Source organism: Pteronotus mesoamericanus, unplaced genomic scaffold, assembly GCF_021234165.1.
Source record: "Pteronotus mesoamericanus isolate MK-2021 breed Mesoamerican mustached bat unplaced genomic scaffold, CSHL_Meso_final contig_24, whole genome shotgun sequence".
Lineage (NCBI taxonomy): Eukaryota > Metazoa > Chordata > Mammalia > Chiroptera > Mormoopidae > Pteronotus > Pteronotus mesoamericanus.
In genome coordinates, this window is record NW_026555100.1 from 24,122,585 (window position 1) to 24,150,373 (window position 27,789).

The 27,789-nt window shown below is 40.8% G+C and overlaps 1 protein-coding gene across 6 annotated transcripts in view; it reads right to left on the reverse strand.

Moving 5' to 3' along the window:
- Window positions 1-27,789, reverse strand: part of SGMS1 (sphingomyelin synthase 1) — a 283,425-nt gene that overhangs the window by 63,497 nt on the left and 192,139 nt on the right. For 3 of the 6 annotated variants that reach the window (XM_054572795.1, XM_054572793.1, XM_054572798.1), the window contains one exon: window positions 7,499-7,565. The exons of 2 other annotated variants lie outside the window; for them this stretch is intronic. The gene's annotated coding sequence lies outside the window, so the exon portion shown is untranslated. Of the gene's footprint in view, window positions 1-7,498; window positions 7,566-27,150; window positions 27,499-27,789 lie in introns of those variants that run through there. One more of the 6 variants, XM_054572799.1, reaches the window with a different exon arrangement.

The window sequence follows — 27,789 nt, forward strand, 5'->3', positions numbered from 1 at the left end:
TGTTTGCTAACATATACATAAGATATCAGTTGAAGGCACCTAAAGAGATAGTGAATATCACCCCAGAAAGAGACCCAAGTGACAAGAGTGAGAAGTCTACTTGTGTGGAACCATGTGAATATATTACCTATTCAAAATATTAATGATTTAACTTAAATATTAAAACAGAGAAAAATGTACTTAAACAGTGCCTAGCACAGAGCAGGCACTCAATCAAAATGCAGAACGAATGAAACAAACAAGCTTACCATTTTAACATAATAGAAATTACACTACTCACAAGGCAGATGCAATTTTAAGTCACCTACTACATACAACAGAAGAACAAACAAAAGCACTTGATTTTTGACATGGGAAGGCATCCGTGATCAGTTCTCACAGAGGAACAGTATAAACTAAGAGTGGAAGAAGATTTTCGGTATCTGGGGACTGGCGAAGATCCCACCTCTCATTCTGAACATTCTCTCCCAAGGCCAGTAGGCAGGGGGTATGCACAGCCAGCCACCCAAAGTCTGGGTGTGCAAGTCTAAGGGGCTCTATAATAAAAGGGGCAATTTTAAATGTTTACAGTTTGCCCCAAAATGACACAAATTTTGTGTTTTGCTCTATAATTAATCATGGCAATATTCATACAAAAAACACTGTCTTTGCCCATATCTCCAAGAAATATGTATTGCACATCTCTTGACCCACCAGCCCACATCTGGGGGGATTGAAGCACTCCAATTTGAAAGACAAATTCCAGTTGAATCTTACTGGTGACCATCAAAGCGAAATGCTTTACCCAAGGTCACATGGCAAATATGACAAAGCTGAGACCTGGCTGTGAGAGCAACTTCTCAGTGGGAGCATCAAACTTGACCGACAATTTTTCTGTGTGTCTCTTTCCTCCCCACCTCTACCCCACCTCTACCCCACATGCCCACAGCCACTGCCGGCTCCCCCAGGAAAGAACTCTCTGATGTCTCTTCTGGGTCCAGGGGCCCACGCCCATTTACAGACCCACTCTTCTGTAGCCTCTTCGCCATAGCAGGTGAACTCACCTGGCTATGCCCAGAAAATATAAAATCTCTAACAAGATCTGCACCTCATTGTACTTCATATGAAGCATTTCGTTTTAACAAGAAAATTGTTTCTAAGTGCTGACAACAATCATTTCACCTGCACCATCTGCATACTGAGTAATGTACTAATTGCAGACCTGTTTCATTTATTTGTTAAAACCAGAATCTTGTTTGACATTTGATTAACGAACCATTTTGACTAGTTTACAGGTTTGAAAATAGCACTGCCTATTGTTTACAATATTCCCTAATACACATTCCCCCTGAGTTTAGCAGGCTTTCCCTCAAGTTTTCCAAGCAATTCCATATTAGAAATTATATTAACCTATTTTACATAGAGAATTCCTTGAATAATAAACAATGGTTAAAACATCTGCACTGAAATTATGTCAATTCTCAAGCAAAATATTTGGTACTTTAAATGCATGTGATGTCTCCAAGTCAAATGCATAATGTTTTATAAACTATACCTGCAGCAGGCAAGATACCTCAGTGGGAAGACAATTTTAACTAATCAAAGAAAAGGAAGCATCTTTGGAAGAAACAAAATATACACATTTGAAGACTGTTACTATAATAAGTTCTTGAATAAAACATAAACCCTGAAGAATGAATGATTCTATTCCCTCAGGGAATTTAAACCAATGCTGATGTCTACGTATTTTAAAGGGAACTGGGAAATTAGGTGTTTGCACCAAATTCCTGTCACAGTGGAGGAATATCCAAACAAGTTCTCTACTGGATCAAATTATCTCTAGTCTCCAGGAGAGTTTCAGACATTTTAGGCTCAAATAAATTCCACTTTCACAAAAGTAACTGGTGCACCTAAGTCAAGGCAGCAATGGTCATCGTCTGAGTTGGGGACAGCGTGGAGGGGGGTAGCAATGATAGGAATCAGACGGCCCTGCCACGGTACAGGACTCCGATGAGAGTACAGTCTCCCGGAGCATCGCCAGGACTTTGCCCAAGACGATGTGAATTTCCCAAACTTCAACACAACAGGTATACAGAAACAGGCATGTTCCAATGTCACAACACATTCCAAAGCAACTCGAAAACCATTCAAAGTGGAAAGACTTCTAGGCCAGGAGACATACGGCCTGATGATGAGTCACATCACACCCCGCCCCCCATCCTCAATTGACTTAACTGGGCAGAATTTAGTTCCTTTCCTTAGTCACAGCACTCTTGTGGGACTTGAATATAATAAACTATAAAGAATCCTTCAAAATGTGCAAAATGCTGTAAAGGTTAGTACCGTACTCAAAGGACAGCAAATTTATAAATGATTAGGTTGTAATAACATTTTTCTGTTCAGGTAACTAGAAAAATAAAATAGGATCTAGACATAATTCCTTTAAAGAGTTTTATCATTTGAAGCTGTTGTTTCTGTGTACATTTAATAACTAATACGAATCATGACTTAGATCTGGGCCTACTTCCCCTAAACCTAAGATCATATAATAAATGCCTAGCATGTCACCTAACTCCTCCAAGCTAGGGGGTTAGTAATCATACGCCTGTGTTCTACTAGCAACTGGACCATGCACTGCACACCAACGAGCCTGTCTTCCTCCGGCTCCCTGAAGATCAGCCACCAAAGCCATGTGAAGGTCAAGGCTTCCAGAAGAGCCCACCTTCATAACATCGCCAGAGTACAGACCAGGGGTTATTTCAGTAATGAGAAAAGAGTTAACAGACAAAAAGTAAATAACTGAATAACAAACATGAGGACAACATATTGGAGTAAAATGTATGATGGTGAGATTTGCTTTAAAATACTGCCTTCTCCTTCCCTCCCCTCCCTGAGCAAATTAGGAGGTGGGCGGGACAGAACAAGAATCACAGCCGATGGTTGTTAATCCTGGGTGATAGGGGTATGGAATTCATTTGACTAGTCACTCTACATTTTTCAAAACTGTGTTTTAGCATTCTTTTAAGCTGTAATTTAATCTGGCAAGAACCAAATTTATTTTAAACTTCCTTAAAAAATAATATAAGCACATACACAAAACATAAAGCACCCAGGAAAAATAAATTAAGAAAATGGATGATGGGGGTCAAAGATAAAAACTTTTAGTTCTAAGTCATGTAGACATAATGTGCAGCATGGCAACTATAGTCAATGATATTGCATTGCATATTGAAAGTTGCTAAGAGAGTAGATCTTAAAAGTTCTCATTTCGAGAAAAAGAATCTTAACTGTGTATGGTTGGTGGGGGACTCAAATGTTGGAAAAATTCCGGTTTCGGGTAATAGCTGATAAGCTTAGTAATCAATGTATGTAAAAAGCTATTGTTTCAGAAACTTAAGGCAGGACCTGCCTTGACTCCAGGAGACCAGAAGCAGTTCCACCTTTGGGCTTCAGGAGGACTGAGGGCAATTAAGATGGTATCGGAGCCATAGTACCTCACCCCCCCCAGGGCACAGGTGAAAGAATGCTGCAGCTTTTTATCTGATTAACTTCTTCCACTGAATTCCAATCCCTTTACCTACACTTTTCTTCTCCTTTAAAAAAGGGTCAGTTTAAAATGGAATTTAAGACAGTCTGTTAGGGTACAAACCCGCTCTCTTCTCAGATCCCGACCATCTGAATAAAGCGCCCATAAAGATTCAATCCCTGTCTCTGCTAATTGGGTCAGGTAGGTGACAGGCAGCATGAACGTCAGCTTTTCGGGTTTCATGGTGATATATTTTACGATGATAATCATTTTGCAATATGTACAAATATCAAATCATTTTGCTGCACTCCTGAAACTAATTTAATGTTCTACGTCAAAGATAAACACAAGACTATAAATAAATGTAGCAAAAAATTTATATTGAGTGGTAGAATGAAATCAAAGTCAACCAGTTTCTCACAACTATGAGGCAGAGAGCCACTATTCACAGCAAACAGCTCTTTCCACCAAGCCTCATGCATTTATCAATGTTTACTGGAGCTACCATCTCTTTCTTTACTGTTTTTTTTAAGGTATACAATTTGATAATTTAATATACTTATACATTGTGAAACCACCACCTCTTCAGTAATCTACCCATCCATCCATCCCTGAACAAAGTCAGACCCAATCCTGAAAATGCACCAAAATATTACCCACCTATAGTCAGTAGGGCTTTATCTGCTACCCCTTTCTGCAAAGAACAGAAACATATGTCTAGTTTCTCTGCCTAATGAGACCAGGTCAAGTCAAGAACAGGAAAGATAGCAAAACAATCAAACTCTGACATGCAAGACTGCCTCATATTAGATAGATGATAAAAACCAAAAGAAGCTCAAACCACTGCATGCCATTTATTGGGAAGATACCTATTCAGGCTTTACTCTGTGTTTTCTTACTCTCTAATTCCTCACCTCTCCATATGTTCTTTCTAGTTTCAGAGGCAGACAAGAAAGTCAAGAAATAGCTGAGAAACTCCGCAATGGCAGAAAAGGAGATAGGTTAAGCAATGAGACACTGTTTTAGAAGTTCCATCTGATAAAGCACTCACTGAGTTCTGAGACTAAGGACAGCTGCAGACTGTGCGCCTTTTCTGACATCTGTCCCTGAACAAGAAAAAAAGATTCCCTCAGCAGAATGTTTCTATGTTAGTAGGGACAACCAAGATATAGGTGACAGAAGTGTTGACTGAGCAGAGCAGCTTTAAAAGATTTTGCAAGTGAGCTGATAAAAGTTCAGCTCCCAAACCAAGGTGATTCTTTTAATCTTACATGTCATAGGGACACCGCTCAATTCATCTTCCTAGAGCAAATGTTCATAGTCCTGACCTTTGCCACCCGATTCATCTATCCAGGCATCCAGGGGAAAAACTGCCACAAAAGGGGATCCTTTGGTTTGAAGGGAATGTAACGGGGCACAGCCAGGGCTCCCTTACAGGGTATTTGTAACAGGGTCCAGAAAATGGGGTATCCAAGAAAAAATATATTCTCCCCACCCAAGGGCGGGTGGCCATGGGGGATGGGAGCCTTGAGCAGGGCCACTGAGAGTCATTTTGCATGTCAATAACAGGATAGCTTCATTCCTCATAGGCAAAGAGGATTATTTTGCACATCACCAAGGCTAATCAGGAAGGTTTAAAAGACTTAATACAGAATGTAACTGAGGGAGGAAGAGAGACAGGGCCTGCAGGAGAGACAAAGGGACACAGACTCTGGGGAACAGTGTGAAGACCATGCGGGAAGAAAGAGGGGAGAAAGGACTCTTGCTAGTGGGCCATGAGAAGGTGCCACATGGTTATGGATGAAGAGCTGGAGATCGCGGTGACGCAACGGATGGTACCGAAAACCGCGAGAGGCCTGCCTAGCCGAGCCCCGGACTTCTGTTCTTTTTTCTTCTGAAGGACGGTACCCCTGACTGGCCTGACTGGGCAAAGGGGGAAAGGTAGGACTGTATGTGTGCTGGTGATTGTTTTAAAGGGATTTTGAGGTTCAAGGGTGACAATTAGCCATTAATCAAACCTGTATAACTTCTGAATAAACAGTTCCTTTCCTTTTCACCAAACTGCCATTCAGAGCCATAATTCCAAGGGTGGGGGGCAAAGGATCTACAACTAAGGTACCCCAGGGAAGGGGGGGATCGTTTTTTTGGTAATAGTATCTGGGCACCCCCCACCCCCCCCACACAGGTCCATTTGTTCGATAACAGGAACAAGACTAAGAAGAGGAATTCTCTTACCTTCTCCAAACTTTTAAGAGAAGCTTTTCTTAAACACTGGTCAGTTCCTATCTTATGCATAATCTGAATCGTATGATGTTTTCCATTTTGCGCTGGCCACCAGGAATCCCTGAGCCAATGTGCAAGCCAAATTTACCAATGATCTGAACCTAAAGATTCAGTACTGATACCTAAAGAGCCTGAGTGTGTGTCTCTTGAATCCTAAAACAAAATGTTGCTCGCCAGCCACATGAATTCCTACTTTCGGAGAGGGAGTCAGCGTGGGTAATATTGGCAACGGCGTGATGCTGGTTCCTGTGGCTGGAGCTCAGGTGAGCTCTGAACCACACTTTATGAGACATGGCAGGGCAGAACTTGTTCAATTCCAGACACATCCATGAATTAACTCCTTTTGCCATTCAGTTATCCGTAACAGTATCGTGGGGTTTTCTCACAGGGTGTGGCCTTTAAATAAGTCTATACAAATTCTGGTGCCAGACACCGTAAAATGAAAATTAAAATAAACCCGAGGTTAAGTGCAATAAACACGCAATTGCAAAAAAGGTAAGTTTTTTATAGTTGCCCATACCTTTTGCTTTAAGTCATGTCTAACTTCAGAGGCAGGAAAGCAAGTCAAGCATGGCCCTAATATTTGGGGTGTTAGACCCATTCCCACTGTTTTTTAGGTCTTTGCTTCTCATTTAACTAACCCAATTGTTAAAGTAGTAACTGATTTGAAACTTTTCTGCCTCTCTTAAAAGTAAAAATAATGAGGTTAATAACTGATTCTTAAAGTAAGTCAAGTTATAAGACAAATTAACAAATTATACTATATGGATTAATTATACTTTATGAACTAATTATCACATACAAAATAACTTCGTAATCTGCATGGATTCCTTTTAGCTTTTACGTAACAGGAAGAGCTTGACAGAAGCTCTCCGGTGGCACTTGAGTGAGCTGTTAGTTTTGTCTCATATCTAACTAATAAGCTTATCCTGTTGTCCAGAAATATCCAGAGATATCAAACTGTGAGGTGATGGCAAAACCCAGGCCCTGCTCTCTCTAGCCACACAGCTTTTTCTATTAGATTTCCAAAGAAACACCTTCCTGGGTTACTGCCATGATGACTACTACTGAATGTTTACAGTTCCAGATGCAATCCACATAAAAATCAAGTTAATCATGTTGGCGGGGTCCTGGGATGCCAGTCATGCATAGGTCCTTAAACCATTGAGGAGGAGGTATAACACTGCAGCACAGTCGAAGTGCTCGAAACCAGTCTCCAACTGGATTAATTATTCCCTCACAACATACTGATGCCTGTGATGGCTAAGCAACCTCTCCCTGTCACTGGGATTAGCTAATAAAAGCCTGACAACCCAGTGCTTACCAAGACTCAGTTATAGTCACTTCCAAACATGTTTATGTAGGTTGACTTGTTTCTGTTGTTACACCATTTAAGTAAATATTAAGCAATCAATGAAGTTTGAGTCTGAAAAGAAAGTGAACTGTTGTTTCTATAACACTAAACTGAATGCTTTAGAAACACCTGACACAGGTAACTAACTAATATCGGCTATAGAGACAATGTTAATATTCTGAGGGAAAAATGTGACAAACTCTAGACAAATTAAGTATTTGGCTGCTTTGAAAGTTTTGATATTCTGGCACTATTTTGAAGAAAGAAACTCTGTCCCTGGCCAGGTACTTAGTTGGTTGGAGCGCCAAGTCATGTACCAAAAGGTTGCAGGTTCAATTCCTGGTCAGGGCACATACCTAGGTTGCAGGTTCGATCTCCAGTTGGAGTGCGAAAGGAAGGGAAAGGATCGATGTTTCTCTCTCTCTTAAAAAATAAAAAAGAAAAAAAAAATCACTAAGAGCCCTGGCTGGTGCAGCTCAGCGGACTGAGCGCCAGCCTATGACCCAAAGGGTCACTGGTTCAATTCCCAGTGTAGGGCACATTGCCTGGGTTGCAGGCCAGGTCCCTAGAGCGGGGTCAGGGGGTGTGGGGGGGGGGCGCGCTTGAGAGACCACCACACACTGATGTTTCTCTTACTCTCTTTCTTCCCCACTTCCCCCTCTAAAAATAAATAAATAAATAAATAAATAAATAAATAAATAAATAAAGTCTTTTAAAAAAAATCAAAAGAAACACATCCTTGGGCAAGGGTTAAAAAAATAAAGATTAGACATTGTGGATGGTACATTACGAGTGTGGTTTGCGCAAGAAGGACAGCACGGAACATAAGTCAGATGACCCGCGTCCAAAGGAGAACTCCTGACGCCGAGACAGGGCAGTGAGAAGCTAGGCAGGTTCCTTGGTGAGTGGAACAGGGAAACTGAGACAGACACTGCACGTGGCAGCTGAGCAATTTACAGCCAGGTGCAGATGGTCACCAGGGTGGCAAAACTGGGAAAACAACGACCCTGCCCCCAGGGTAACCTTTACTCTCTGGAGGAGACATCCAGGCTTCAGTTGTGTTTCAGCTCCAGTTCCAGAAAACAGCAAATAATGACTAACAAAGCAGGAAGCTAAACTAGATATAAACTTCATCTGTGACTTAGGGAAAGTTAATAACCCTTCCAAGTCAGTTTCCTTGTATATAAAAACAGGATACCACCATCTACTTCAAAGGATTACATGAGATAGTTACAAAGCACCTAGTTCAGTCCAGGCACATAGTAGGTGCTCAATAAATCATGGCTGTTGTCGTAGTCTACATTCCCACATTCAATCCCACCCTACCTGCCCCCCACCAAATGGCATTACGTTTTACAGCAACCCCCCCCCCCCCCCCCATTTAAGAATGAAAAGATTCTCTTAAAAGCAGCTGAGTCCCTACCCCCTAAGGACTCCCCGAAGCCGCAGTTCAGGGGCACTCTTATGAAGAAAGCTGTATAGGGCAAGGCCGTGTTACTTGGAGGATATGTCCCCACCCCTCAGTATACTCTTGAGAGTTCTGAAAGTATGGGGGCACTCAACATGTGATGTCAGTTGCTTGATTTGTATTATTAAATTTACTCAAAACTAATGTACAGTAAGAACAAAAGCAAAAAAGTGAAAAAAAAAAAGCTGCCCGTTCATTCTCTTTACGTCAATACTCCCAACCCATATTCTTGGGGTGAATGATGACTACGATCTCTGATGTGGCGGCTAGATCTGGAGAGCCAAGGTATACTCTCTGCGAAGAGCAGATGGTTACCCTTGGGGCGAAGGTTCGCTGCGCGCACGCCTGGAGGAGGGCTCCCTCAGGACAGGGCGGTCTGCTGGTACCCGGCAGGGTGCAGGGGCACGGTCAGCGTCTGCTTCCCTCGTCGCTCCCCAGTTCAAGGGAAGCAGATGCTGACGAGTACAAGAAAGATTAAATGTAGTTGACCTGGTCTAGTTCTTAAATGAAAGGAGACAGCCAATATGCCAAAGTAAAGGAGAAAGGCGAGAGGAGGGAGACGTTCACTTTATTTTTAACAACATTCCAACTACACACACACCTAATCACAGTTCACTCCCCCGTTCCATGAAAGAAAAAATATTTTTTTTAAAGTTCTGAAGAACAAAGTGTCCGGGTTTATTTAGATGTCTACATCTCTCTGCCTCTATGCAAATGAGTTATCTTTTCTGGATAAGCATTAATTACTACACATCCTTCGACTTTTCCCTTTAGAAAAACACAAGTTGAGAAAGCTGCCTTTCCCATTTGCCAAAGATGATAAAATGTAACAGCTCCTTACCTAAGCAACTATTCAGGTTTCAGAGGTATTCAAGATAAAGCTGTTATTTCCTCTAAAGAAAAGCTTTTCTCCTCCTCAGGTGTTAAATACTGCTTTGAAAAGAAGCCCTTAAGAACAAACGAGTTCCGTGGGGCTCTGAAGGGCTGAGGGTGATCGGATCTGCCCTGGGGAGGCATATCGGCATGTGAGGATTGTGGTGCTAAATCATGTCACTTCTCTTTAGTACAGGACTTGGGAATACCTTCTGCTTACGACGTGCACTTCAAAAGCCTGAACACAGAAATAACTCCATCCCTGGACTTTGTGCTGTGGTATGCTAATAAATGTTTTAGAATACAGTTAATATCATACTGTATATTTTTCTCATTAATAAGAGAGGCAGGATTGTTCTTTGCCTACTCTCTCTGATCATCTTAAAAGGTAGAATTCTTTGGAAAATAGTAGTTATTTACTTGGAAGTGACAATTAACAAGGAATATGTATGCACATCAAATGGAAACCCCCAAAGCAAACCACCTGAAAAGCCAAATTAACAGCTCTACAGATGCAGGGAGTAGGCATCTAAACTACTTGCAGGAACCACCGGATTTTGAAATATTAAATATTGGAATGAAATTACCCTAGAATTTTAAATTACCAGCTTTTATTCAAAATGGTTAATAAAAGCAATAAATTAGTAATTTGAACTTTTAAAGAACTTTTAATTATTTGAACACTACAGGCCAAATAAACTGCACAACTTTTCTTTGCAATACAAAGCTAACGGTGCCCCAACAGGTTTGGGCTATCACTACTGTGAACTTTTTGGTATCACTTCTCAAAGGTGAGCTCCTGGTCAATTCTTGCTATGTCTGGTAACATCTGTAAAGACAGCATATATTCAGTTCTCAATTCAATTAAACCAAGAATCCCAGTTACTATCAAGCTACCACCTGACGAAATTAACTAAAACTGCTGAAAATCACCTAACAGTTCACTTTTGATACAGATATTTACTGGGGAGGCCTCACAATGACAGAGACAGTCTGTCTCTGTGGAACAGAAGAAAAAAATATATGTGTTATTACTCAAGACAGTACTGAGCCCCAGTATATATATTGCACAGTTCTAGCCAGGAGTTTTCTACGGACCAAGTTATTCAAAAGAATAAGAAAAGAAATATTAGTCATGGAGAGCAAATTCTTAACAGTGACAGGTTACATGAAATGCCCAGGAAACCTACAGAAACAGAAAATAGATCGGTGGCTGCCTTGCGATGGCGATGGGGATGGGGATTAATTAGAAAACGGCAAGAGGGAATTTTTGGAGTGATGAAAATGCTCTGAAACTGATTTACGGCGCTGGTTTTATAACTCAGTGAATTTACTAAATATCTCTGAATTCTGCACTTAAAAGAGGTGGCTTTTATGGCATGAAAAGTATACCTCAATAAAGTTTTTAGTGTTTTTTTAAGTGACAGAGTGATCATTTGGACTTAAGCATTTTCATTGGGACTGAGAAGTAACTAAGTAACAGTCTGCGCAAATTTCAGTCTTGAGACTGTTCACCCCAGTTCTGTCTAATAGCCTGAATTTCAAAAGAGGATTAATTAAATTATAATACTTTCATATGCTAAAGTATATGCACCTATGATAAGTGATGCAGGGAAAATGTGACAACAACCTAAATGTCCATTAATGCAAGTAGTACATCAAAAGAAATTATGGTACAGCCATCCTCTGCAATTAGTGCAGCCCAAACTACACAGCCAATTAAAAAATGTGAGATTATACACAACACATACAGAAATATGTGTGGATCACCTGTGTATGTGCATGTGTTTACATGTATACTTAGAAAGATAAATTCCAAATTGTTGATAATGTTTAGCCCTTGGAAGTACAAATGGGAGAGGAAGAGTATTTTCAACCAAAGTTCATGGAAACTCATTGGAAGTATGTGCATCCAAGGGCTGAAAATAGTTGTCACTGGATAGGTGGGATTTCTATAGCTTTTTTTTTTTTTAATGTTCTTTTAAATTGACTATACTTTCTTATTGGAGGGGAAGATTAGCATAGTGGTTAAGAGATGGTCCAGATTTAAACCCTGGCTCTTCTGTTTATTTGCTGTGAGATCTTGAGCAAACTGGTCAACCCCTCCAGGCTACAGCTTTCTGCCTCGTTAAACTGAGGATAATAAGAACACCTACTCCACAGCCCGTGAGGATAAACTAAGCATATTATGTACACAAGTCACTTAGAACAGAGTCTAGCACATAATACGTATTCTTTGTTAATGCTAAACAGCATGCATACCAGTGCCTTATTAGTAAGAAGAAAACATGACCAGAAACTATTTCGGGGCAGGAGGCGGGGGCGGTGGGAAGGAACAGGTGCAAAAACACAGGCACTGACTGATCCCAGGTATGTTTATTACCAGTATGTGAGCAGAATGTATTGGGCACAAATCAAAATCTGGACAGTTGTCAGAGCCTGATTTATGACCAACACTGAGGTGACCAGTATCTCTGTGAGGCACACCGAGGCCAGAGGGTACCCTGGCAGGAAGCTCCCAAGTGCCTTGGCTGAATGTGTTGTAACAGACTCATAAATGTGGGAGATAATTAGCGTGTGTGACCAGACCAATGGGCAGAGGACACCTGAAACATGAATGCTCCGATATAAACACATGCCTAATAATTGTCCTCAGTGGGACTTGTGGCCTCATCTTGGGACGTAACAATACAAACCAGGGTCAATTATCTGACACCTGAACTAGCAATAGGAAAAATAATTAACCATTGCATTCTAATAACACAGAGCAAATCTGACTTTTTGAAAAAAGGCAAGTTGTAAAGTCCCCCCACTTCCATAGCTTAAGGTGTCAGAGAACTTTAAACTTTCGCAGTCCTTAAGATCTTTCCCAACGGCCACCCTCTCACTCTGCACAGTACTAGAAACTCTTCTTCACGTGAGGACACATACTGTTGAGAGGTTACTATGTACCAAATTCATCTACTTCTCCCAAAACTCTTTGAGGTAGATATTTTAATCTCCACTTTTACAAATTTAGAAGACTGGGCTCAGAGACAGTATTTTCCTGACTCGGGTCCACCTGTGAGTGGCAGCACCGAGAAATCAAATGCAGAATCATCCATTTCCCATCTCTGCTTTCCCAAGCTCTATGAATCCTATGGGCTTAATTCTTAAAGTGGCTCATACTTTTTATTTCAACTGCAAAGTATATCCTTCAAAAGGCTTATACACCATCAAAAATTTAGAATACCTAACCAAAAATATCACCCCAAAGTCCCTGAAATTTTCTGGATTTTTTTTTACAGTAGACACAGTTGATATTAGCATCTTAGTTTTTGTTTGTTTTCCCAAAGCCGATGGATTTTCAACCAAGGTCTTACCCACAGACCCTTCTCCATGAACAGAACAGAACTCCTACTTTCAGAAAGCAATTTTTCAAAGTAGGTTCTATTGCCTTATTCATTTATCCTGCTGTATAAAACATCAAGGACAATTCAGCCTTATTTTGTCAACTGGGTTTATAAGCCAAAGCTAAGCAGGAAAGGTGGTCTAAAGTGGTAGACAACTATTGTGCTAAAATCACTTGTGAACTTTCCTTTCTCGGAGCTAGACATTTTTAAACATCTCCATTTATCTTTCATTTTGATACACCATTTAGAAAACTGTCATTACCAAACTGTAATAAATTGGTCTGGTCAAAAGACAAATTAATGACATCAGTTAGCAATTATTTCGAAAGTCTGTACTGAAACAGCTGCTTAGTAAGTGCCATGATCACTCAAAACAACAATGGCTGGTTCTCTATTGTTCTGGTATCCAATTATTTTTCATTGAATGCCACTGAACAGTAACATAAGTCAAAGCTTAGTATTATCTTTCTCAAAATTATATCTAATTTTTCCTTTTGTAGGCTTTTATTTCAGTAAATTCAAATTACTGAATCGACTGTCTTCATAAAACCATGAAGAAATTAAACAAAGCCATCAGACATCTCATCTGAGGTCAAATGACATCAAATAGAGGCCATAATCCTACTAGAAATTAAGATTTATTGAAATGTTCAGGGAACAACAGTATATGTTAAACCATATTGCCATATATGTGAATAAGATACATATACAAACATAAATTATTTGAATTGTCAGAGAATTTTAAAATCTTCTCCAGAGACATTTATTTAAATAAAGAGCTAGCCAAATATTTTCCTTGGATTTAGGTTGTGTCACAGTTTACGTAGTATGTAACAAGCTATTTTCTCAATTTTTGTTAACCAGAATTACTTTAAATGTTTAAAGAAGTTTAGTCCATGAATAAATTTGGAGAGAAATTCATTCTTGATCTAGCCATTATTCAAAAATTAGATTTTAAGATAAAATTTTACATAGTTTTAATAACACTCAACTCACAGTGGATATAATTACCTTTCACTGGCCAGTCTAGGGAGATAATTATGTAAACACAAAGAAAGAAAAGATACAACAAATTAACACTTGGCACCACTGAACTGTTTCCACATTCAATATCCTATAAAATTTATCATGAGGCGTATACTATACTATTACCTTAGAACTCACTCAGCTGTCTAGAAGCTAACTGAATGGGGGATTATGAAGAGAAGAAATGAAAATGTTCTGTCTATGGGTATATTTCTCAGGTATGTATACATGTAGTTGATTAAAGCATTTCAAAGTGAATTTTTTCAGCTGCATTCTTGATTCCTGATCATTCTCCCTCCAGCACTTCTTGTTCTTCCTTGGCTCCATCTATTCATTCAGCACAATATATTTCATTCAGGTACAGTTCTAAGGGCTCGGGATACAGAAGTGCGCATTCCTCGTGACTCATGTCACCTGGAATGATCTCACCAGGTGGCTAAATTCGAATGTGTATAGACATGGCTGTTCATAAATTCACATGCTCTTAAGAGGCCCAATAAATTGCTGAGGGCCTAGGCAAATACAGAGGGTAACAACACCAAGGTCTATTACTCCTTCAGAGGTAAGAGTATTCTTGTCGCAGGAAGGTGGTATCAGGTCTCCAGAGGTAGGAGACATACTAGGATCAGTGGCGATACACTTTTGTCCCAAACTACAGCTACCAATACGTGACCTTAAAAACAGCAGAAGGTATGGTCCACTTTTCTCACCCCCCCACCTTCTTTCATTTCTTAAAAAACAAACAAAAAAAACCCCATGTTTTTAATGAACATCAAAAGACTGAAGACAACATGGAAAAACTTATTTACAATACATATGAAATAGGACTGATTTCCTTAATTTTAAGTGAAGTATATAATAAAGACAAAAACCCTATAAGGAAGAAAAAGACGAGAAGGGGGAAGAGGGAGAAGAAAATACACAGCAAAACATAAGAGGCAATTTACAGAAATAAATTCAAATGGCCAAAGAACCTACAGGCTCCTAAACCTGTAATTAAAGATAAGCAAGTGAAAACAGGTAACATTTTTAACTTATCAGATTGGCAAAAATTATAACAGCTTGGTGATTTGTGGTACTGGTAGGGGTGCAGGAAAGATACAAGCCTGGTTTAAAAAAAAAATCAATCTGCATAATCTTTCTAAAGTACAACTGGATAATGTTTATCAGAGTTTAAAATGCTTTCATCCTCAAACCTAGCAATCTCACTATTAGGAATTTAACATGGACCCCCAGAAATATCAACAAAATGTTTATACAAAACTATTTACAAATGGGGGGAATCACTTTGGAAGTTAGGTCTAACCACTATGCTATATACCTGGAACTAATATAATATTGAATGTAAACTGTAATTGAAAAAAGGAAATTTTTTAAAAATAAAAAGAAGTAGTTACAAAAAGACAGACATCAATAATTCTAAAAACTCAACACAACTCCTCCTCCCAAATATCTGGTGATTAAAATACCCAGAAATGAGGCAAAGGTAAAATCAGTTACGTGCATCCATAAGTGAAATCTTATACATGTTAAAGTGAATAAGCAATGGTGGGGCAACTCAAGAATTGGAAAATTTTAGTTTTAACTAATAGTTAATAAGCTTAGCAGTTAACACATGTAAAAAGCTATTGTTTCAGGAACTGAAGGCATGTCTCACCCTGACTTCCAGGAGGCTGCAAGCCTTCATCATGGTATCTGAGTCACTGCTTTCCAGGGAGACACCCCATGCCCAGCACACAGATAAAGAAGGATGCGAGGGTACCTGCGGGGACTGCGGCTCTTACCTGATTAACCCCTTTCCTATATTCCAAATCCCTTATCTATACTTTTTTCCTTTTACACTTTTGAAAGAAAATGTAAAACGGTCTTTTAGGGTACATAACCCTTAGAGTACATAACCTATACCATCTTCTCAGATGGATGGCACCTGAATAATGTGTTTATTAAGATTCAATCCCTGGTTATGGTGGTAACAGGCAGCACAATTGGTTATGGTGGTAACAGGCAGCACAATTGGTTTTAGGAAGACTGGTGTGCATTGATGGGAAAAATCTCTAAAAATACAATAGGAACAGTACACACCAAAAAAAAAACAAACAAACCCCAAACGAAAAAAGCTCCTGAAAATTTAATCCCTTTATTCAATAATACAAAAAACAGAGAGCCAGACAGATGAATATATGTACCAAAAACACTTTTTTCCTGGAAGGAATCACACGAAATGGGATTAACAGTTACCGTACATTAATAATAGGAAGGCTTTGACCTTTCTGTCTCTTTCTGTGCCTTTGATACCATTTGTATGTTAACCATGTACATGCAGTTTTAATTTCTTTTCAATGTCATCACGGGTTACCTGAATGCAAGACTAAGGGCAATTATCTTCTCTCAACAAAATCTAATTTAAATATATGTAATGAGTTGAAGACCTTCTAGGGGTGCTCTGAAGGAGAAAAAGAGAACAAAATAAGAAATGAAGTAGAGAAAAAGAATGCAATGCAGATAAACAAAAATATCAACTTGCATTCAAGAACAAAGTGGAGTATTTCTCCTTTTCTTATGTTTTAAACAAAAGGATAAACTATGCATTGTATGGCAGTAGGGAGCAAGAGGCCACAAGGAAATCTTAGCACTTCAAGGCTGAGAACGTAGAAAACAACCTGGAGGAAAATTCTTTTAAAAACAATTCTGGAACAACTATTCTTCCAAATTCACCAGAAAGCAGTTAAAAATGCACTGGCAAACTAAATTTTAAAAACTCACCAAAACCAAATAAAATCATAACCCTACAATGCATTATGGAATAGTTTGGCAGAAACTTATAAAATCTAAAAGATAAAATCCCAAATTGAATTACTTCATATGGAATTTTAATTTTAGATTTTACTAAATATCTCCATAGGCATTAAACAAAAAGCCTGGAATGTCATCCAGCTGTATGTCATTTCATAAATAGGGTTCCAGTTCCCGATTATCCATGTATCTAAGGTTTAAGAGGCACAAAAATTCAAGAAACTTAATCTTGAAACTTAGGGATGAGTCACTCTATGAATAATACAGGTAATCAAACCATCCAGTGTTATAAGTCTGCAGGGAATGATGAAGTCCCATTGAGGAGGGAAAAAGTCCAAATCACCTAAATATGTATGCATCATGTACAATTCCCTGGTTAATGAAAGAAAAATAAAGGATCAGTGAAGAAGGGTGAGATTTTTCATCCCTTGACAGTAATCAATTTACTGGCTCTCAGCTGCAAAATTCACCCTTTACTACCTGATCTGTAAAAACAGATGTGGTCCCTTAAATTTTTGTTTCACTTGCTGTCTAGCACAATGCTAAGTTTTGTCAGCAGAAGACGCTGGGAGGACACTGCAGAAGGAAGGGTTGTGGTTCCTGGTTTTCCGCGCTCCCCGCTGGCTCCTGCAGCTTGTGCAACTTGTCCAGCAGGCGCCTGTCTTGCTAGCGGTTTCCGTAGTGGAGTGCCTCTGGTCAGGTGGCTCCCCTTGAACAGCTTTCCCTCGCATCCCAAAGGGAATGGTGGGTTTTCAGCAACTTCTGGAAGGTGGATTTTTAGCAAGTTCTACTGGCCTGGCACTACAACTTCTCTGCCATACAGTGGATCACAGGAGAGAAACACACTTCATACAAATTGCTAAATGATGGATGAAAAGTGTGTGATTCTCCATACCTCAAGATGGGGTGACGTTGTGCATTTGCCTTATACATAAGGTGTTCAGCTAAAAAGGTACCAGCTATGCCAGTCTGAAGCCTGTTGGCCCACAGATCACCCCTTCATGTCCCTAACTCTGCCCTGCGTCATCACAGGGAACCAACGTACTTTGAGGCACTGGCGGAAGCCTGGAGGGCAGGAGGAATGGGGAAGCTGCTGGGAGCACTTCTCGCCTTCCCCTGGGCTGACACCTGGATTTCCTTTGTGGCTTCGGCTCCCATCGGCCCTGAAAGAGCCTCCTCCATTTGTCCCTCTAGCCAGAGGCCAGTAATGACTTCCAGCTGTGGCTAATCTCTAGGTTTCAATCAATGCGCCCTGTTGGACTCCCTGCCACTGGGCATCACTGGTGGAACTTACTTCACTAAATTCCTTCTTTTTTCACTACGTAGGCCCTGACTAACCAGTTATAATACAAAGGCTGAATGTACACGTGTTGATGACTCACTATGGCTATTCTCACGTTCTGTCATACTGTGCTAGAGTCCAGAGTTTAAACTTGAGGAAACCTAAAAGTTTCCAATAATTTACCTTCATTCGGCCTAAAAGAGCCAAAGTTAAACCCTAGAAATGTTCTGGTTTATGTGGGAATTCCTGGAAAATGTATTCAATGTCTTAACACCTTTTTTATTTTATTTTTTTAAAGCTGAATCATCTTCCGCAAATGAGATGAGGGGCATGTTCTGTATCTGCCCTGTCCAGCACAGTAGCCACTAGGTACTTGTGGCGGCTGAAGAGCTGGATGTGGTCAGTGTGACTAAGAAATGAAATCTTTAATCTTATTAAAAATTTTAATTTAATTTAATTTAATTTAAATATCTGACTGCAGCTAGTGACTACTGGGTTAGAGAGCAAAAGTCTAGCCTATGATCATCTACTGTGGGAAGGACTTCTGCTAATGGTGGTGTTTCCTTGTGCACTGGCAGGGAATGGCGGGGTGTAGAGAGAGGCACTGTGGAAGGATTAGCCCTTCTACTCCTTCTGTTCGGTTTAAAACTGTCACAACCCCTAGCCTACCGGACCCCTGCCCACAGACACATACAATTTACGCATATAAGTGTGTTAACAAATTTTCAGAAAACAAAAGGCCTTTGGACACAGTAGCTAGAGAATGAAGAGGCGTGGAGGAAACGGTGGCCGAGGCAGAGATGCAGGAAGGGGAGGAACTCTCTGTAGAAAGAGGTGACGGCAGCATTCTTGCCTTGTTTCCCTACCCTTCAACCCAGTGGAAACGGTCCTCTGCTTCTGCCCTAGGCACTGTCACAGCCCACGCCTCATTCTCCTCCCAAGAGGATTCCCCTCGAGTCTGGCTGGGCCTATGAGGTTAACACACGACCGACATCCATCGATTCTGGCACTGCTGAAAACTGTGAAAGACCTTCCCTTTGATCTACACTGACGATGACTAGTTTATGGGCTAGAAATATATAATTTCACATCTCTGACCTTTACATGGAAATGATCAAAGTAAATTATATTAGGCCTGATTCCCCTGAGAATTTTGTTCCTAGAAGTAAGTGCTAAGGATTTAAAAAGGTGATTCACTTAGGTCACTTGACTAATTGATAGTTACCAAACAACTGCTCAGCAGGACAGAAATCATTAGCCACAGTAGGTAACTGCAGAAAACCGTTTCAGTACATCAGTGGGAATATAAGAATATTAAAAGGACAGCCTTATATAAATGCAGTTTAAAAGTACCATAGCTTCTGAGCACAAAGGCCAAAATACTTGGGCATATTATTCTGAGAACCAAAGAAAAGTATACTTTATAAATCTACAATCATCTTAGCAATCGAAACCCCAGTGTAAAATTCAACAGTAAAATTTTGGCTATGAACTGCTTTGATTGGGAATTTTTGTAGTTGTTTGATAATTTGTGCAATTTAAATGAGAATTACAGGATTTGCTAACTAGCAAAGTAGGAATTAGTGAACCTTGTAATTGTAACTATAATAATGCATTCTAGTTTGTTTTACTCATGTTTCCATGAATCACTCACAGAATAGAACACCACATTTCCTGCTTTATCAAACACTCGGTGACCCTCATTTTTCTTCTCAAGATTTTCTCAATACAAAAAAAGGCGCTAGTATTATCACACTCTTATGTTGCAAGTCAAATCGAAGACAGCACTGGGAAAGCCAGCTGGTCCATGTTGGTAGTTGTGCACAGTCCACGGTTGCTCCTTAATCTTAGAAATTCATAAATATGATGATCAGGAGAGGGTTCATGCTAACCACACTCATGGTGATATTAAAGTAAAAACACTGACTTACTATGTTATTGTGAGAACAATAAACCATCCTGTAGACTGGACACTGGAATCTGCAGGTCACCTGTCTCCCCGCAGCACAATTACTACACAAGGAGCCCGGATTACAGTCAGAGGGATGCACGCTGGCATGGACATCCGTTCTGTGGCTTCGCACTGTACTGTGAGGTTCAGGTGAGCTCACTGGTATTCAGTGACTAGAGCAAAGCCATGCTCTAACTCAGGTCTGAAAGCTGACAGTTTGATTTCGAAGCCCTCAGGGCGCCCCACCACAGGGCTAAGATCCACGCGGAGGCCTGTTCATGCTCCACTAGGGGCCAGGGGCCTTCTCCTGCAGGCAGGCCAGGCTGACCTCTCAAACTTGGCCCCCCACCCCCACCCCCACCGTCTCCAAGTTCCACTCTGTAAATTTCTCTTGAAACAAATTCCCTTTCAGACTAAAGTATTAGTACCTTTAACAAAGTTGTAATCCTATCCTAGACACCATTTAATCTTTACTTATTTTGTCTATCTTTGCTGTGATCCATTCATCACATGAGTTTTACAGTTTCTTTTGGAATCTGTTTTTTCCAAGTCAGGAAGAGAAAGGGAACTACCTGTTGATCGTCACGTACAGGACACACAAGTCACACTCATGGTAGAGGCCAATAATGCCACAGGGAAGGCGGGGGAACCTCTTAAAAAAAAAAACGAAACTGCACCCACAACCTATATTTAAAGATGTATATTAAAGAATTCACTAAATACCAAGCTTAAACTTTTTAAAAAATACAAGCTATCAGACTCATGACATGAGTAATCAGGTATATTGTTCTACTCTACCTTGACATTTTAAATCTATTTCTTCTATGTCTAAAATGTGTGTGGGCCTTTTGGTGAGATTCCAGTTTCAAAATGCAAAGAAATCTATGTTTAGATCTGTTAATTCAGTACAAGGCTAGAACTTGGGATTTTGGTACAAAATACTACAGAATTTCACCAAGCTGGTGCCCAGGACCCTAGCGAATACATAATCAGCCTTCAGATGCTTTCAACAACATCTTCAGAAGCTCATGGACTTTTCTAGTCTCATCCACATCTGAGAAATCAGTGATGGGGACACATCTAAAGTGGGGAAATCACCTATCAGGTTTTAAGAATCATGGTCACCGGCATCATCTAAAATTGTAATTTGTCTATTACATCTCTTTTAGTTTATTATTAACCTGACTTTGGCTTGGTTTGAATATAAAATTCTCACCTTCTGACCCAATAGAGGTATGCGATTTTTGTGTATCCAGTTCAGGACTCTTGTTAGAATCACTGGATTTTTGTCAATATTGCCTAGCCTGCAATTCGAGGGCAGCTTAAGACCGTGAGAGTCTGGAACATCAGCTTCTATTTCTGTATAATCAGGAGAGTTCAGTATGTGTGAAGGTTACCTTAATGAAGGCCTCCAAGCACTAACAGGGCTTAGCCTGTGTTATAAATTTCTTAGAAGTATGTCTTGATCCCCAAATTATTAATATTTCCAGTCTATGTGCCACTTAGGCTCTGACTACTGCACTTCACCTTGGGGCCGCCACTGCTCTAGGGGTGTGAGTGAGACAGCACGGATTCTCCCCGCTGCTCCAAGAGGAAAGACTTCCAGATGCCCACAGAGAGGGGGCGGCTGGAAGTAAGGGTACTAACGCCTGCTCCATTTGAGGGCTCAAGTTGCGTGTTTACCCGTGATTTAAACAATTCAGTCAAATGCAGTAGGGACCTTAGGAAAGAAAATTAAGAGTAACCTTCCTTTAAAAAAAAAATCACCAACTAACTTCAATTCTCCAACCTGAGTAAGAGTCTCTCCCTAACAAGCCAGGGAACTTTCCATTGCTGGGTCTCCTGCTGCCGCCGCCTTGGAAGATGAACAGAGCTGCAGAAAAAAGGCAGACAGAGGTGGGTTGTGCACACTCAGGGATATTTCTAGCCAAGCCCTGTCATTTAAAAAAAAAAAAAAATCACACTCTTAGGTTACATACATTAACTTCCAATTGATGTGATGGATATGCTACACACTGCTACCAGTTACCATAGCAGTGGCAAAACAGCGGGACTCATGGCTGGCCTCCAGACTTCCAGTTCCACAGGTAACACAAGAGTAGAGGTGACAGGAAGTGTGACCACCAAAAGCTTTGCTGTATCTTTTGGGGGGAGGCTGAGAGGGCACAGGAAATCAGGGAGACTGCAAGGTTGGCACCGCTGCACATATTTTCGCTGGATGTGTTGCCTACTTACATCTTAAGATTGGAAAATATATTAAGAAACTGTAATATCAGTATCAATCATAAAATTAAAAAATAGAGCAAATTACATAGCTTAAGAACAAACATTACAAGTTTTTGTAGTGGAACAGTTCCAAACACAGGTTACATTCTTGGCTAGTTCCAGACTAATATAAAGTAGATGGCTCTTGTTTTCCATGCAACTCACCCCCGCTCCGTAACTCCCCCCCCAACTTCCCACCGCCAATAAGTGCTTCTCGCCTCAGTGTAGGTTATGGTCCTTCACTACAAGGCCAAATTACACTGCCAAAGATATTTCCCTCTCCTAAATCCTGAGGACGAGAAGCCTCTCTGTTTTTCATCTTTTCATTATTAAAAATCTAACTTCTTTACTCATCCTCTTTCTAAATCTTGTATTTTAATAAGCACCACTCAATCCCATTACCAAAAACAAAGTTGTTTTTTTTTAATTTTTATTTATTGATTTTTTAGAGAGAGAAGGAAGCAGGGAGGGAGGGCAGGAGGGAAAGGAGGGTAGGGAGGGAGGGAAGGAGGGAGGAAGGGAGTGGAGAGAGAGAGAGAAACAGCAAGAGAGACAGAGAAACATTCATTTGTTGCTTCTCGTATGTGCCCTGACCAGGGACTGAACCCACAACCGTGGTGTAGCCAGAGGATGCTCTCATCAACTAAGTGACCCAGCCAGGGCTGAAAATTAATTTGAAAAACAATGGCTTAATATTATGCCTAAAGACTGTGCCATAAGATTTACATATATACCTTGTTTATTCCTCCAAACTCTATGACAGGGATTGGGCTTTCACAGATGAAGAGACTTGCCCCAAATCTCACAGCAGGTTAAATCAATAGGGCTAAGATTCAATCATAGGTTTATCTGACTCAAACCACTGTAATATGTTTCTCCAGGGAATGGAGTAAATATTATTCTACTGTGCTGCTGCTGATAAAATGTATATGCTGTATACATCTGCAAACTTAAGAATACATTAACTCTCAAAGGTCCTTTCATAAATATGCCCTTAAAGCTATTTTGTGATATTGCTAAAGCAAAGATTAGCATTCAAATTTCACAAACAGAAACACATATGTCGAAGAGTGAAGCCAGGGCTCTCAGCATCAGCACCACAGACATTTGGGCAGGATAATCCTCAGTTGCAGGGGGCTGTCCCGTGCACTGTGGGGTGTTAGCAGCATCTCTGGTTTCTGCTCACTAAACGCCAGCGGCGTGCCTCCCTGCCCCAGCTGTGTCAATCAAAAATTTGTCTGGACGCTGCCAAATGTCCTCGGAGGGGTAACATCTCACCCTGTGGAGAAGCACTGAGCTAAGCAAATTGCCAAGAATCACACAAAAGGTTCAAGATTGTACTCATATCAGGAAGAAGATCTTCTAAGTCCTTGCTGAGTGCAGCTATCTCTTATACCGAGCTATAGCTCCTTAGGAAAGAGCACTTGTCAGATTGGGCGAAATGTATGGAATTCAGAATGTGACCACCTCTATTTCACTTCATTTTATAAGCACTGTGTCTCAACTTTCACACCAAGGTAGACATCCCTAGGGTCTTCAACCACCATTCAAACATCCTCTCCAAAACCTGACTACCCCATTCTGGACACACATTTAAACACAAATTCAGGTATGTGCACAACACTGCCTCAAGTAATAAAAAGCAGGAGCAGCAACAAAACACTAACACCTAACACACACAATTTACTGTGAGGCTCTGTTTTTAAGCACTTCACATGGATTATCTAATTTAGTCCTTCAACATTTTCAACAGCCTATGAGGTAGGTATTATTATCTGCATTTTATGAATGAAGTGACTAAAGCACAGAGCACACAAACAACTTGTCCAAGGTCAGGCTCCAAAGTCCCTGTTCTTAACCACTTATCCACAGTGCTTCAAAGATCTGGGAGGTTATCAACTGTTGGTTCGACATACTCCATCCCTACTAATGTGTGAGTTTTCTCCCTCGCTGTATCAAGTGCCCTGATCGAGGCACCTTGCTCAAGTCTGACATCACTCTACTGTCATCCATCCCTCTTTGAGTATGACAAGGTATAAACCCAGCTATCTATTTTGCTGTCCAACCCATATTTGTCCATCTTGAGTAGGGAACACAAAGCACGTTAAATGTTTTGCTGAAGCAGACATGTCAGATCTATAGTAATGTTGATATACTTGTCCAGTAACTATCAAAAAAGGAATGAGGTTAACTGGGAATGAGAGATGCTAAATACTGATCATCACCATGCTGTCTAAGTGATCCCCATCTGTCTTTTCAAAAATATGATTTGCAATTCTGCTAGACACCAACCTAAGCTACGAATCTGAAGTTCCTGGAATTTACCATCTCCCCTACTTTTGAAAATCAAGTTGTCTGGCACACTTCCTCCTCCCCATGATTTTCACAAGATTAACCCCAAGTGGTTTTATCATCATACTGGTATGTTCTTTCAACATCCTCAAGAACTCAAGGCACTTGAAGCAGCTAGGATTGAGAGAGGTTTAGGAGGAAGCCAAGGCATCCTTGCTGTGCCTGGGAAGGTGGGTGGGTGTTTCATGTGAAATAGATGGTGAGATTGATGGGGTGGGGGTGTGACCAATACCAGGTCCTGGAATAGATGGTCTTCTGAGAAAGGGGCATTGTTTATAATGACATCCCAACAGATGACCCAGCAGATGGATTCTCTCAAAACTGGCTGCCCCTGGTGAGGCACACTGAGACTTTCCAACTTCCGTCCACCAAGAAAAGCTTTAGTACTCACAGAGTGCACCTTTCATGAGCTGACCATTCTAAACAAGCAGAATCAATGCTAACCAACGTGCTAACAGAAATTTTAAACATTTCACATAGCATAAAAAATACTGTAGGTGTGTGTTCACACACAGAGAATTCAACCACTGGGAGTCCAAGGGCCCAGCGGCGCGGTTTTAGAAGTAAGGAACACCTGAGTTGCACTTTGCGAGGAGCAGGAAGAACATCCAGAACTAAAAGGGCTTCAAGAAAGAAAGGAGGAAAAAGTCACTCCAAATCAGCAACTATGAGGCAGCCACATGTATCAACAAGGTTCACCAAGGATAGGACTGGCTTAGTTAATATTTGAAAACCACCAGCTTCCAGAGTAAATGCCTTATTCCTTGAACTTTGACATTTTGGTACTGGGGCAGTGAGGAACTTTTAAAATCACTTCAAAATCTGCTTTGAACCAAAAACCTTTTCTGGATTATTTCACCCACAAAAGTCAACACTATTTTGTTAGGAGCAATTGGAGCCACATGGGAAAATTTACAAACCTCAAATGCTGACTTCTAGTGTAAACTAAATTAACTAGCTGTGAAATCTGGAGTAGATTATGTAACCTTTCTGAGGCTGTCTCTTGAACTATAAAACAGAGATAATAACATAATACCTCTACCTCTCAGCATTATTGTAAAAGTTCAATAATGCAGTGGGTGCAAAGCATCTCAGTGCCTGATAAAAGCAGGTTCTTTAAATGGGTTGGTTCTGTTACAACCCATTAGGGTGAAACCTGATGTTAGTCACCTTAAAGATTCAGTAAAATATTTTCCCATTCTTACCACCTGAGGGGGCTTTCTAACTACCCCAGTGGAATGAAGGCCATTTCTCTCAACATCACAAGCTGTCTCTCAAAAGCAATGTGATCTCAAGTTGTTACCTCTCACACATACAGGCGCTTATTAATCAGTTATACTCAAAGCAACTGAACTTAACAGACTATGAGCTTGGAAAGTGCTGTTAGTTCAACATGTAAATAATTAAAAACTCTAACACATTAATCATTCCTTTTCGAAGTGATTAGTTTCTACAGTCTCCTTCACAGACCTAAAAAAAAAGTCAATTGCAAAGAACATTTTCTTTCTGTTACACAGCCTGTTATATTAGTAACTTCATGAGTCAGTTTACAATTTTCCTGTCATCCTTTATGCTACTAGGACGCCTTCCATCTGCCTTTCCAGGACAGTCAGTGTTTCTGATGGTGATATATGTCTGTTGCACTGTGTATGTCTTCAGTAGAGCTGTAATAATCACAAGATTCTGCCTCTACTATCCCCTACTTCCCCGCCCTCTTGCAAGAAAATAATTTACTTGTAGCATACAAATCTCTACGCACTGCTAATTTCTTACATAAAAAGCATATTTTTTGAAAGAATCTCACTGACTATTTCTACATAAATTTAAAAGTGATAATCAATTCAACAGACTTAAAAGTAGAATGGGAATAGGCCTTAAATCTGCCAATCCCATGGTGGTACAACTTAAGGAACAACTTCGGCTAGCAAACACAGATAGGAAGAAATAAAAAAGCAAATGCTATGCACTACTCTCAGTGTGTTTATTCCACAAATTCCACAAGAGCAATAAACTGGCCACAATAAATAGAAAGCATAGCTGAGGAGTAAACAAGCTCATTCCACAACATGGAGCACGTGCGTCCTTTTGGCACTGAGCACAGATCTCACTCAGCAGGAGTTGGCTGAAAGACCTTATATTTTATTTAGTACTGAAGCTAGAGATTGGGAAAGTGAATGTTTCCCCAAAACTTAGTAACAAACTGTGAATACAATCCCACTCCCTCAAAAACCTCCATTAGGAAAGCTTGGTAACTCCAAAACAGAAACCACTGCCTGATCCTTGGCTCTCAAAAGCACTCCACAAAACGTGGAACACTGATGCAGCCTACCGATACGCGGACCCACTGTTTCAGCAACTACACTGTGAACGTTCCCAGTTCAATAGCTGTTGCTCAATTTTATCATCACACCGAGATCCAGCACAAACCGATTCCCTTTACTTTGCCATAGCACAGGGAATGGCAACGACTGACTTAGTGGGTGTTGTCTCCAAGGCAAGAAAATCTGTCTCCCCCAACTTTAAACCAGGTCCCACCGTCTGAGGATGCTATGCCGCCTGCCCCACACAGTAATAAACTACAGCATCGTAGACGAAGCAACACTTACAGTTTCTCCTCGGCGGAGGCAAAGCGTCAAGAAAGTTCCTGGGATACCAAGTTTGCGAGCGGCTCAGGCGCGCCAAGGGTGCGCGATGCCCGCCGGCGGGCAGCCAGAGAGGCAAAGGCGGTCCGCGGCGCCGCTGTCTGCGGCGCGCAGATCCGGCCCCGCTCCTGGAGTGTGGCCGCGCCTCCGCCAGCCGGTCCGCCGCCTGCGGGGCCGGCTTGCTGGCACGCCGGCCTCCGAGAGCCCTGCCTCTGGCGGGAGGGTCTCTGGGGGGCAGCTGTGATTAGAGACACGGAGTCCAACCCCTGAGACGCCAGCAGAAGGGTCACGGGTGTAGCAGGACAGCAGAGGTTTTTGGAATGCTGGGCGTGGCCCTCTAACACAGCAAAAGAGAAATGAGTCATCCGTGCAATCCTAACCAATAAGCATGTTCAGTCGGTTAAGGCGGAACTTTCCTTTCTTGATTTATATCAGGCTTAGAAGCCTTTTTCTTTCTTTCTTTCTTTCTTTTTTTTTTTTAAATTTCAGCCTTTAGCAACTTCGAGAAAATGTATGGTCTTTTTAAAGTCATAAAACAAGGACTAAGCTTGTTATGATAGATATCCAAACAATGGACGTACATTAACTTCTATTCCTTAGTAA